The 13,759-nt window shown below is 40.7% G+C and overlaps 1 long non-coding RNA gene across 1 annotated transcript in view; it reads left to right on the forward strand.

Annotated features, from left to right (window-relative positions):
• Positions 1-13,759, forward strand: part of LOC148394765 (uncharacterized) — a 55,811-nt gene that overhangs the window by 20,277 nt on the left and 21,775 nt on the right. The window contains exon 2 of the long non-coding RNA XR_015859377.1: positions 5,083-5,258. This is a non-coding gene — a long non-coding RNA (uncharacterized LOC148394765). The remainder of the gene's footprint in view (positions 1-5,082; positions 5,259-13,759) is intronic.

A 13,759-nucleotide genomic window follows, 5' to 3' on the forward strand; every position in this document is an offset into this window, starting at 1 on the left:
TAAGCCAGAAGGTGGGATGGGGGGTGGTTAGCTTCTTTTCTCATTAAAAGCTATCTACTGCACTGCAGACACTGTGTTGTATTGAATGGTTGGGTTGGCTGGGCATAAATTAAAATGCACCCACTATGAAGAAGTGGATGGTGGAGGTTGTGAGAAAGAGGAGTGTTGTAAATGACAAAGGCAGGGTAACAAAAAGGGTTGAGATTGGAGTAATCTTACTCTGCATTCATATTGAGCTCTGCACAGTTTGGGAGAGTGTTATGTATTACATATATCTTTTTTTTCATAAAAAAAGAAGCAGTACACAGATTTTAAAAAATTCATTCAGTGTAGGTTAATGTACAAATAGTCATAGTGTCATAAATGACAGGCCGTTTCATACATTTTATTAAATTTTTACACAGTTGGTCATCATTTATTTCTGTAGATTTTTTCTGAGACTCATTTTTCACAGTGCATTTTTTGGAACCTAGTTTTCTGTTTAAAAGGAAATATACATGCAGTTTAAAAACTACATTTGAAAATGTCATGTTTTTATCATATTATAAAATCCTCCAAATCGAAGTACAGTAACACCTTACTATAAATGTCTACTCGGGATGTTGCAATCATGGTTTTAGATTCATGAGTGTGATTATGATTCAGTTAGTATTATAATAGGTAACATGTCAGAAATTAAGGGAAATATGGATAATGTTTTCCCCAACTAAAAGCAGCTGTTTTCAAATGTCCTATACAGATATCACGAGTCCAGTTTACATAGTCTAGAAAGAATTAAACCGATCACCAAAGAGAATGAAAATACTCATCACATGGCAAATGACACTGAAATTCAATTGTAGTATCAGTATGAAATTAATAATTTATTTGTTATTTTCGTTTTCAAGTATCATTTAAGAGCAGTAGGAACACACAGAACTAGTTCAGCTTTATCCAACACCTTAAGTCTGAATGATACTTTTTTTTTTCAATTGTTGATCAATAACAGAGAAGGCCTACACAGAGTGCAGAGTTGACAATATTTTGCATCTTAATCTGAGAATCATGTGGCTATGACATTCGTGCAAAATGAAGGAAAGTGTATTCGTATTTGAAGTCAATATGTATTGCATTCGATGCAATAAAATACTCAAAGAGTTGCGGCGATGGGGAAAGAGTGTAGATCTTAATGTCAGACTACAAACCTCACATATGTTGCGGCAACAATTGCTTCATCTTATCTGGATCAGAATCAATGTGTTTTTGATTCATTGTTTTCAGTAAATATCTGAAGTTATAAAATTGTATACATTCCATAAAAGCAACATCACAAAAAATGTGTTTGTTAAGGAACCTTGTTAAAAATAATGATGTACTTATAGCAAAACAAAATAAGAATGAAATGCCTCGTAGTGTGTGTGTGCGTGTGTGCGTGTGTGTGTGTGTGTGTGTGTGTGTGTGTGTGTGTGTGTGTGTGTGTGTGTGTGTGCGTGCGTGTGTGCGTGTGTGCGTGCGTGCGTGCGTGTGTGTGTGTGTGTGTGTGTGTGTGTGTGTGTGTGTGTGTGTGTGTGTGTGTGTGTGTGTGTGTGTGTGTGTGCGTGTTTAAAGATAAGACATTGCTGGGAAAGATTAAGCTGTAACTTCCAAGGAACTGTTTAAAATTGACAATTTGACTTCTTTAAAAATAACAGTTTTGCATATGAAAAATACAAATATTATTTACAGCATTTTCATGGCCTTTAAAAACACATTCAGCAGCTCTCAATGTAACTATTATTTCTTTTGTTCTTTGAAACTAACTGTAGCGAGCGGAGTGTGTTGTTGTTACTGGGATGTGACGTTAAGCGGTCTGCTGCCTACAATCAGATACATTTGCTTTTTTTTTTCAAGTTAAACCATAACTCTGAATTGTGTTTTAAATGTGATGCCCTGTGCAAGAAACTGTGCCAGATACTAGTCATAGTAATATGAAAGAAATACTAAATATATCAGCATGTCATTCCTTCAACAGATTTAGATAAGATCGACCATTGAATACTTTCATTGCATTCACGAATCACACACTTATTCATGAATACCAGCCAACAATGATTGGCCACCAATCGAGTGGAGCCTCCTTAATGTGCACCATTAATTTGCAGGATAAAGCTTGTCATCAAATCTTCATTAAACATTAAACATTACCTTGATTTATTTTCCTTTCCAGTAGCTCATTTGCGCACTGGGTAGCACGTCCGCCTCACAGTTAGGAGGGTGTAGGTTCTATTCCACCTCCGGCCCTCCCTGTGTGGAGTTTGCCTGTTCTCCCCGGGCCCGCGTGGGTTTTCTCCAGGCACTCCGGTTTCCTCCCACATCCCAAAAACATGCTTGGTAGGCCGATTGAGCACTCCAGATTGTCCCTAGGTGCGAGTGCGGATGGTTGTTTGTCTCTGTGTGCCCTGCGATTGGCTGGCAACCGGTTCAGGGTGTCCCCCGCCTACTGCTCATTGACGGCTGGGATAGGCTCCAGCACGCCCGCGACCCCCGTGGGGACTAAGCGGTTCAGAAAATGGATGGATAGCTCATTTGGACACATGGACTCAAAATCAAAGGGTTTTGATTGATGTCTCACTGATAATATAAGTTTTAATATGATAACTAAATGTTTAGAGATATGCTAGTCTGCTTCCTGGTGACTGCTGAGATGCCGTGCAGCACTGCTTGTGCCCATTTCCCTGAGACAACTTCAATCGCATGACTACATGTGTGAAACACAAATATGTACAACTGCTTGATTATGAGGACCATTTTTTACGATTATTTACACAATTATGTTTTTGAAATTGGAAAAGCATTTATTGTACATGTTTGGAACAGTATTTATTGAACATGTTTAAAAAACACTCTTAACAGTGTAGAGAAAGTTCATGTTCTACGCAAACTACCGTATTTTCCGCACTACAAGGCACACTTAAAAGCACACTTAAAAGCATTTAATTTACTCAAAAACCCACAGTGCGCCTTATAATCCAGTGCGCCTTATATATGGATCAATTGGTGAATTTGTTGATCCATACTGGTTGTACACAGCGCTCTGCCAAAATGTTTCAGTACGACTAGTAAATTACAAGTTTGAATCGCTTTCAGCATTACGGCAACCGTGGTCAGGGGCGTCACCGAAGCGGTAAACACTCATAGTGCTTACTCCTATTCCAACAACACCACTCGTGTGTATAAAGACGCCAAAATGACACGCATGCCACTATCTGCCTGGGCTGATATATCAGTCTTAACTGTGGTCTGAGCTTTCGCGAAGGCAGAAATAATAACTGAACTGCCAGGGAATAGCAGCGACACTGACACGGATAATAACGAGAGGGAGCCGGGCATAATGAATGCCGCACTCGCCCAACTGTTCCATTCGGACACGGAAGAAGAAGAATTTGACGGATTTGTGGACGGGGATATGTAAATATGTACATTACCATGTGAACAGTGTCGTGTTTTTGTGCAATGTTTGAATTGTATATCGTTCAACTATTCAAAAAAACTCTTCAATTCAGACATGGAAGAGGAGGAATTTGATGGATTCGTGGACGGATATGTAAATATGCACATTAACGTTTGAACAATGTCGTGTTATTGTGCAATGTTTGTATTGTATATCGTATTGTATATAAAGTTTGCCGTAAATAAAATTTTAGGGATTCGTGGATGGGGATATGTAAATATGCACATTATTGTGTTATTGTGTATGTTTGTATATCGTATTGTATATAACCTTTGCCGTAAATAAAGGGATTTGCGGACGGGGACATTGTCATTTGAACAACGTTGTGTTATTGTGCAAGTTTTGTATTGTATGTCGTAGTGTATATAAAGTTTTCCGTATATAAAGTTTGACTGAATACCTCATTGACTGGTTTGACATTCCCTTTAGCACAGCTCCATCTAGTGCAGGGGTGTCCAAACTTTTTACAAGGAGGGTCGGATTTGATAAAGTGAAGGGGCCTGGAAGCCAATAGTTCTTTTTTTTTTTTTGACATTTTTTAACTACAAACATTTCATGCAAATACACACTGTTATAAAACAAATTTCATTGTCACAATTGTCTTTATTTTTCAAATGACAAAATAAACAAATATAAGCCACTCAGGCAGATGTGAACAACTCTAAAAACACAAATTATGCCTTTCATTCATATCTGAAGAGTCAGATAACATTGAATAAACTGTATGAAATAACTTAAATTTACATGAGTTTAAAATTATTTTTGCCTCATGAACATTTTAAACAGGAGTTATAAGTAATGCTAAGTTAACTCTTTGTTAGAATAATTGTTTTTGTAGAAGCGCTGGTCGGCCTGAACCGGAGGTCTCATATGTTTGCTCAAGCAAACATATCTGTATGGTTTCGGGGAGTTCTTAGACTCCCTTCTTTTTCTTATCTGTGAGAGGCCCTCACTAGTTATGAACAGAACACCTTTGTTCTTTGTTGAGTTCAAGAGAAGTTCTTTCTCTTTTATACCTTGTAGGTTCTATTCATAAATTGTTGTTGACCCTGACAGTTCTTAAGTTATCCCATATTTACTCAATGTTTGTTTAAGTAGACTTCATGCAAGTTATCTCACATCTACTTAACGTTTGTTGGAGTGTATGCACGAGAGGTATCTGATTATTTACTCATCATTATTATTGTGTGAAACGTAGCAAGAAAGTCTAGAGCATTGTTTTACAGGGACACGGCATCCAGGTTTGGAGATTGCAGCCAAGAATGAGGCTGCCAACCACCTAAGAACAGACTCTGCATTCCTGGGGTCACGAATCGGCCAAGGCCATGCGGCCCCGCACCACACAACATTGTTAGCTAGCTAATCAGCACTGCTACAGCCACAATCTCCCCTCCCTTTAGTGTAGCAACGCCTCTTGTAACCAGGGCAACTCAAAATAAAAAGAGGAGATAATGGAAGAGGAGTCCAGAATTGGTGGAGGACTGTAACTGGGCCTTCTATGTAATTCTCCTCGTGAGCAAAAGGAATACTGGTTGTCTTCTCCTCTTCTTTCAGTGTATAAAATAATGTCTTATGGTACTTAGACCTGACATTTTATTGGTCCTTTGAGCCAGATGCCGATACACCTGAAGTTTCCAGCAGATGTGAGCGGAGATCCAGAAAGACCACGCGCGGCAGGAACCCCCTAGGCGGGATCCTAAAATCCGTTTCAAGGGCTGGCTGTCTGCTCGTCAGCTGGGATCTGAAGGTTGAAGGCAATCCGAGGTGCAGAGGTGAAGAGAACCAGAGGGTGAGTTTGTTTTTGTTTAAAAGTGTGGTGCGGCCGAGGGCTCGTCATGCCCTGTAAAACTCTAGGTGTGTAAGTAGGACAACGGAAGTCCACAGACCCTGCATAACTGAAATTCCGCGTCGGACAGTGATGTCCAAGTAGTAGGCTCTGGAGCCGCAGAAAAGCTGAAACTGAAAATTCTGTAAAACTGTGTGAATGAGAGTGTGAATGGGAATACACACTATCACTAGATATAGTATTCCATATTAAAGCAGTGGGGAACACATAACGTGGTTCTGTGGACGCAATAGGCAAGGATTGTCCACCAGAACGCTGGTCGAAGTGAGAATCACCACAGGATCTTTTCGTTATCCCACTGGGAACACCCGACTTTAGAAACCCCTATGGTTTTACAGTTGGGACCAAAGTGATTAAAACGGGGAACTGGCAGGAAAAAAAGATAATATCAGAGATAATCTAAAATGTAAAGATTGGAAAATAATTGAAAGGCAGGATCCTGACCGACTTAAAAATCTTGATAAATGGGTTAAAAAATATAAATTTGAGGGTCAACTAAAAACAACCAAATCGACCGAACTTAGAGGCGCCATAAAAGAAAAGACAAAAATAAACCCCAAAAAGATGAAGGAGGAGGGGGATGAGGATAGTGTTTTGGTTGAAAGTAGCAGGAGAGAGAGAGAAAGGAGAGAAAGGAGAAAAAGGGAAAGCTCAGAAAGCGCTGTATTGCAGGCAGGAGGATGATGAGACGGGGCCTAGCAGCAGACAGGCACAAAAAATAGATAACACAAAGAGGGCTGAAAAGGAGGGGGGGGAACTAGAAGAAGTACAAGAGCGGGAGGACGAAACACAGGCTACAAATTCAAAACAAAAGATCATAGAGAAGTTGTATCCTCAAATACCTGACACACCCAAAAATGAGGAATCAACTCCTCCTTATGGGATAACAGACAGGGCCACTAGGCAGAAAAGCCCGCTAGAAATGAATTGGTCAAAGAAAATGGGAGCAGATTATCCATTGTCACCTAAAAACAAAACTATGCCTTCAGCCCCATTAGCTGAAGAAACTAGTGTTGAAGATTCTGAATTAACTCAAAACATGCCATCGTATCCAATGATACAAGTGGCCAACCCAAATTAGGATCCAGGTAATGAGCATATTCGCCCCAGGGTGGTGATGGTCTACAGGACGTGGACAATGGAGGATGTAAGGAGAGCATTTGAAGAGGTGGTTCCTTGTAAAGAGGACGTTGATCAATTCTGTGCAGGAATGGAAGACTTGAGGAGATCTTACAATCTGAATTGGACTGAAGTCCAACAAATTTGGATGACTGCTTTTGGTCCAGATTGGCATTTAGTCAGAGGGGAGTGGGCACCCATAAATGCTCGGGATCAGTAGTAGTAGTGGCAGTAGAGAAAATAAGGCGTGTGTGCAATAGAGAAAATAAGACGTGTGGCAGAAAGTGACTAGAACGGTGGCTTGATAGGATGAGAATAAGAGACAACAAATGTTGTGTAGAAGACAGTGAAAGATGTCGAATGTGAACATGACGAAGGGCGCAACAGCAAAGTTGGCCTGCCCTTTGAGAGGGTGAGACTGATGAGCGTGCCTGCACTCGCGCGTAGTCACGGGTCTGGGCTGTGCGCGTGGGCCTGTGCTATGCTCGTGCGGGCGGTGGGCCGGCATCATGATTGTTGCAGGAAATGGCCAGCCTGTGACCAATCAACATTGATGCCGCGCCCCCCCCCCCCCTCGTGCGGGGGGTGCTACGGCTCCCGGACAGTGTGAGTTTCTCAGAGAAAGTTTGAAGCAGAGTGATGCTTAAGGAAGATGTGACAACATTTGCATGAAGGATAAAAGGCACTGATGAGGAAAAAACGTATAACCAAAACGTCAAAATAGAGTTTGCGCAGCATTGTTTGTTGGTATTGTTTATGAGCTGTGTCTCTGCTGTTTTTGTGTTGTCTGTGTGCTGTCAGTGTTATGTGTTAAAAGGATGAAATTGGCTAATGTAGGTGCACAAAATAATTTGCTAGACTGTCTGATTTGCACTGCAAAACAAAAGCAATTTTGAAAAAATAAGAAGAGAAGAAAGGCAAGCAATTTTTTGTGGGAAGAAACTGGTCCACACTGCATTAATGCCTAGCCCTGATGAAACAAAATTTGAGAGATGGAAATAACTTGCTTTCTGGAATTGGATGAAGCAAAATTATGAAATAACGACATTTCAAAGCTAAATTTAGAAGAAATAGCCGATTGGTTGTGTGACGACTATACAAGTTTTTACATTTGAGAATAAGAGAGCGATTTAGTTAGTTAAACTTAAGAAACAACAACTATTAACTATAATATTAATTTATTGGCAGTTATTTTGTTGAGTTTTATTTATTTATTTGTCTTTCTTGATTAGTTGTCACCTTGAGAAAGGAAAAATTAGGATGAGGAACATGAGTTGAGACAACCAGTTATACACGCAGAACATGTGTGCACTGGGACACTGAGAAGCATTTTAGAAGATGTGTCAAATTAAATGATGATGAAATCATATGTAGTAATACAACTCTTTACTACATATGGATTCTCTAAATCATACAATTGAGTAAATTAAAACATTAATTTTGATTTTTATTCAAATTTCTAAGATTCTTGTGATAAACGATGAGAAAATGATTGAAAAGTAACTAAAGAAACTACAAGAAAGTGAATATGTCTAATCATTTGCTAGCGGAGTCGCTCCCCATTCGGGGAGGCCATCCATTTACTTGCTAAACTAGTTGTGGAAGCAGTCCAATTGCCACGAAAAGTAGCTATATGCACGTGTGCAGTGCACACACACGAGACTGATAATGTGTCAAGAGGTAACAAGCTTGCAGACAGAACCGCAAAGCTGCAGCGCAAAAGACACTCCAACTTTTATACACACAAGAAGCAGATTAAATCACTGACACAATTTTAAAGATGTGCAGCGACAAAGTCCATAGACTGAAATTCAATTATGGACGAAAAGAGGGGCAAGAGTAGAAAATGGCATCCATAAATGACCAGAAGACAGACCTATCCTACCAAAAAACCTATACAAATGGGCAGCAATATTGAGCCATCGTACGTGTCACATGGCAAAAGAGGAGGGACAGTGGGGCAGGTCAGTCAGCTTTATACAACATACGGATTTGATTCATATTCAAAACATTTTCAAAACAATTTTCTTTTGTAGAGCTTGTTTGACATGCGCTAAACACAATCCACAGGGTTATACTGCCTGGTCATAATAGATGCATTCTCAAAATTGTTTGAATTGGCTTCAACAACAACACTGAATGCCTTAACAGTGGCAAAAACGTTATGTAAAGAAATAATACCAAGATATGGGATTTCGGAGATAAATTCTCATGATAATGGGGGACACTTTGTAAATCAAGTAATGGGGAGAGTAAGCACAATATTCCATAAAGACTTAAAAATCATTGTGCACACCATCGCCGAAGTGCAGGATTAGTATAAAGTGTGAAGAAGTGCATGGAAGAAACTGGAAGATCATGGACATAATGTTTAGACCTGGTCAAACTACATATATATTACAAGTACTGTGGGTTTAACCCTGTATGAAAAATTGTTTGGGCGACAATATAGATTACCATGTTTTAAAACCAAGTGGGAAACTAAGGATGATTAAAATTTGGCAGATTACATAAGAAAAATATTTAAAAGGCAAAAAGAACAAACCACGTTCTCATGAAGAGCATTGAAAATGAAACACTAGTGTTCTTCCAAGGGGGAAGGGCCACATTGAATATTGATAATTACATCAATTGCCATTAAAATAGCAGAAAGGTCAGTTGAGGTGGTACTAGCAAATTACAAAAGGGTCATTTCTTTTGAGGCAGCGTTCAATCGGAAAAAGTGAGCCAAAGTAAGCCTTACCTCTTCGAGCAGGGGTGGGCTAACGTTTTGACTAGAGGGCCGAATTTGGTTCTAAATTTTGACCGGGGGGCCGAACCAGGAGCAGATGGATGTAGTGTTTGTGTGAAGTAATAGAAATGACATGTAAAGGTAATTGCATAAAAGGTTTGAACTTTTAGTAGGTAGTAAAGCATGGATATTCAAAAAAAAGCTTTTTGAAAACAAATGCATTTATTAACAGCATTAAAAAATATTTCACCAAATAACTACTATCAGTGATTCTCATTAAATACGACACTGTTATTATGAATAATAGTTTCCATCACTTCAGCGCCTGCAGGTCAGATTTATGAAATATGTTTATCTAATGAGGCGAAATCACATCAAACGGCAAACGTTCTGACCAAATCCATCATCTTGAAGAATCCGTGAAAGAATACATCTAAATAAAGTAATAAAGAAATCATTAGTATTGTCGGTCTCCCTTTTTTGCTAGTGCATCATGGTCTGGAGTACAATTTGTTGTGGTAATTCTTAGGATAGAGCCGAGGTGTCGGTCCGGTAACCTTGAGCTGTGACGGGCTTTGTTGACGTTCATGTGGGTGAAAGTCTGCTCACACACGTAGGTCGAGCCAAATTGTCCTCTCTTTTTTTTTGAACACTTGGCACTCAGTGATTGTACAAAGTTCATCTTGTTTTTCCTTGTTTTAATCACTTCACTGGTTTCTTTTATATCAAACAAATTGTTTTAGGTTCTTTACCTGACATGTTTCGACGGTTTCTTCCGCCTTCATCAGAGTGTCACAGATGTGATAGTCAAGTCAAGTCAAGTTTATTTGTATAGCCCTAAATCACAAACAGTCTCAAAGGGCTTCACATAGCCAAAATTGACAATTATTCTCAAAGCATCCCCCGATCTTAAGCTCCCAAAAGGGCAAGGAAAAACTCAAAAAACCCCTGCCAGGGGAAAATGAGAAACCTTGAGAAGGGACCACAGATGGAAGGATCCCCCTTTCAGGATCACCAGGTTGTAATGGATGCAGAGAGGGCACAAGTAATACATAATATGAAAATCAATGAAAAAAATGGATGTCGGAGGTGCCCGCGACTGTCCTGGCAGTGTCTTCAAGGGGGTTGAGCTGCAGTTTCTTCATCTTGAATTGGTCCCCGAGAATCCAGCTAGCCGCTATCAGCTTTTGAGCCACCTAACCCCCTCCCCAGCCGGGGAGGGGGTGGGCAGAGAGAACAAAACAAACTCCGGCCACTACAAGTTAGTTAAAGGCCATCTCATAGAAATGTGTCTTTAAACGTGTCTTAAATGTTTCTACTGAGGTAGTAGTTCTAATATCCATTGGTAGGGCATTCCAAAGCTCTGGAGCCCGAATAGAGAATGCTCTAGACCAGGGGTCACCAACCTTTCTTAAACCGAGAGCTACTTCCTGGGTACTGATTAAGGCAAAAGGGCTACCAGTTTGACATACACTTCTGAAATAGCCAATTTTCTCAATTCGGCTTTCACTGTGTTATTATTGTCATTTGCAGTTAACATGTAAGTGTGATTTTAACAAGAATAGCAGAAATACAGTCAAACCTTGGTTTTTGACCACAATCCGTTTCAGAAGGCGGTTCGAGAAGCGAATCGGTCGAATTCCGAATCTATTTTTCCCATTACAAATAATGGAAACATTTTTAATCCGTTTCAAGACAAAAAACCCGCGTCTTTTTTAAGCATTTTTTCATTTGCGCATATTTGTCTGATCGCTCAAATGCAGCGCACCGCCGAACGCGCAACCGTAGCGCGTCGCCCACCGCGCAACTGCACCGCGACGATCGCATTATTGTGACAGAGCCGTCGCTGAAATTTAGAAAATATTTTTAAAGTCCTGATGTACGTAGTTTCCAAAATTGAAGTGGACCTAAGTGCGCAGGGAGCTTAATTTTGTCCGATCGCGCAGCTGCAGCGCACCACCGAACGCGCAACAGTGGCGCATCGCCGACCGCGCAACTGCACCGCGCTGGTCGCATTATTGTGACAGAGCCGTGGCTAGAATTTAGAAAATATTTTTAAAGTTCTGATGTACTTTCCAAAATTTAAGTGGACCTCAGTGCGCAGGGAGCTTAATTTGGTCCGATCGCGCAACCACAGCGCGCCGGGTGCTCACTGTCGCATTGCTTTAAGAGCGTCTTTGTGTTTTAGGATGGCTTTACTGCTCTCACTTGCTTTCTTTGGAGGCATGATTGGGGGTTAATACAATCCTAAAAGTAACGAAAATACAATAACAACGGAGTCAGTCGGCATCCGGGCGGCGCGGTCGGGTTTTCTCGGTTCCTCCCGGCTCATCTCGCGAGGTTCGACCTCCGAATTTTGTTGGACAACCGAAGCCAAAAAATCTCGAATCTTTTTGTTCGAATTCCGATTTGTTCAAGAACCAGGACATTCGAAAACTGAGGTTCGACTGTAAAATAAATAGATGCAGCTCACTGACAAGTGCCGCTATTTGAGCTAATTTTGGAATAGTCCTGCGGGCGACTCATGCGGTCCTCACGGGCGACCTGGTGCCCGCGGGCACCGTGTTGGTGACCCCTGCTCTAGACCCTGCAGACATTTTCTTGGCCCTCGGTGTAACTAAAAGACTAGCGTTATGCGAACGAAGGTTACGAGACGGAACATAAGGAACGACTAGGTCGACGAGATATGAAGGCGCTAAGCCATGCAGTGATTTATAGGTTAGTAGAAGAACCTTGAAGTCACATCTTAAATGGACTGGGAGCCAATGTAATTTGGCTAATATTGGGGTAATGTGATCAAATTTTCTTGACCGTGAGAGCAGCCTCGCAGCGGCATTTTGCACTAACTGTAGACTTTTGATACTGGACTTAGGAAGACCAGAGAATAATACATTACAGTAGTCCAGGCGCGACGTGACGAACGCATGTATAATAGTTTCCGCATCCCCGGTCGAGAGGATAGGACGAATCTTAGCAATATTACGAAGGTGAAAAAACGCAATCCTGGTTATATTCTTATACTCTGAGTGATAGTACGGTTATCTATAGTTATAGTGGTTTCCTTAAATAAGTGTTGATAACGAGTAGGACCAATTATCAACATCTCAGTTTTATCTGGGTTAAGACGAAGGAAGTTGAGAGACATCCATTGCTTGATCTCCGCAAGCCACGCCTCGAGATTACAACAGTCCCGCGGATCTGTCATCGATAACGGCATATATAATTGGGTGTCATCCGCGTAGCATTGAAAGCTAATATTATATTTACGTATTATGTCCCCAAGCGGAATCATATAAATATTAAATAAAATCGGTCCGAGTACCGATCCCTGTGGGACACCACACGTAACATTATAAAGCTCAGAGGACGTATTGCCATGGACCACTCGGTGCATCCTGTCTGATAGATAGGAATTGAACCAGCTTAGTGCTGACCCTGAGATACCAACACAACTTTTAAGACGCCCTAATAAAATATCGAAGTCTACAGTGTCAAAGGCAGCACTAAGATCGAGTAGTAACAATACAGACGACGTATTTGAATTCATAGCTATGAGGAGATCATTAGTCACTTTAGCAAGTGCTGTCTCTGTAGAATGATTAGCTCTAAAACTAGACTGAAAAGAGTCATATCGATTAATAAGCTGCTGCGCTACTACTACTTTTTTGAGAAGTTTTGCTATGAATGGGAGGTTTGAAACTGGCCTATAATTACTGAGACAGTCCGGGTCAAGATTTGCTCGCTTAAGTAGCGGTTTAATAATAGCGGTTTTAAAGGCTGTTGGCACTATCCCAGAGGAAACAGACAGATTGATTATATTTAAGACGGACAGTCCTAAAATTGGAAATAATTCTTTAAGTAGTTTGGCTGGAAGCGGGTCGAGTAAACATGTTGTTTGTTTAGCCGCACTAACCAATTTTGTAAGCATTTCAAGGGACACGCTTTTAAAATTTGAGAGGGTTATTGCATGATCCCCAGCGCTAGTAACCGGCGGAGCGATTGGAACGGTATTCTTGATCTCGTCCCTAATGGACTCAATCTTTTGAGCAAAGAATTTCATAAACTCGTCAGCTGAGTGGAAGGAGCTATCGGGGGTCGGCTGGCGCAGAGTTAGCTTTGCCACTGTATCAAATAGGTATTTAGGATTGTTTTTATTAAGATTAATGACTTGCGAAAAATAATGAGTTTTTGCTAAAATAAGCGCATCTTTATATTTCAGGAGGCTGTCCTTCCATGCCTGATGGAAAACCTCAAGTTTGGTTAAACGCCATCTGCGCTCATGCTTTCTACATAATTGTTTAAACGTACGTGTTTCATCTGTGAACCACGGAGTTGGCCATCTACGGCGAGTTTTCAAATGTAGCGGTGCCACAGAGTCGATGGCTTTTAATAATGTCGCATTGAATTCATTTGTAAGATTATCAATAGAGCCGCTGTATGCGGGAAACATGGCGGTTGCCGGCGACAGTAACTCAGATAGCGCAGTTGCAGTCATGGAGTTAAAATTACGGCTGCTATAATTCTGATTGCTCTCTTGTCTTTGACAAGGAACTAAAATTTCAAATTTTATTAAGAAATGATCAGACAGAACAGT

Source organism: Syngnathus floridae, chromosome 7 (genome assembly GCF_059516105.1).
Source record: "Syngnathus floridae isolate MCC-2025c chromosome 7, RoL_Sflo_1.0, whole genome shotgun sequence".
NCBI classification, from domain to species: Eukaryota; Metazoa; Chordata; class Actinopteri; order Syngnathiformes; family Syngnathidae; genus Syngnathus; species Syngnathus floridae.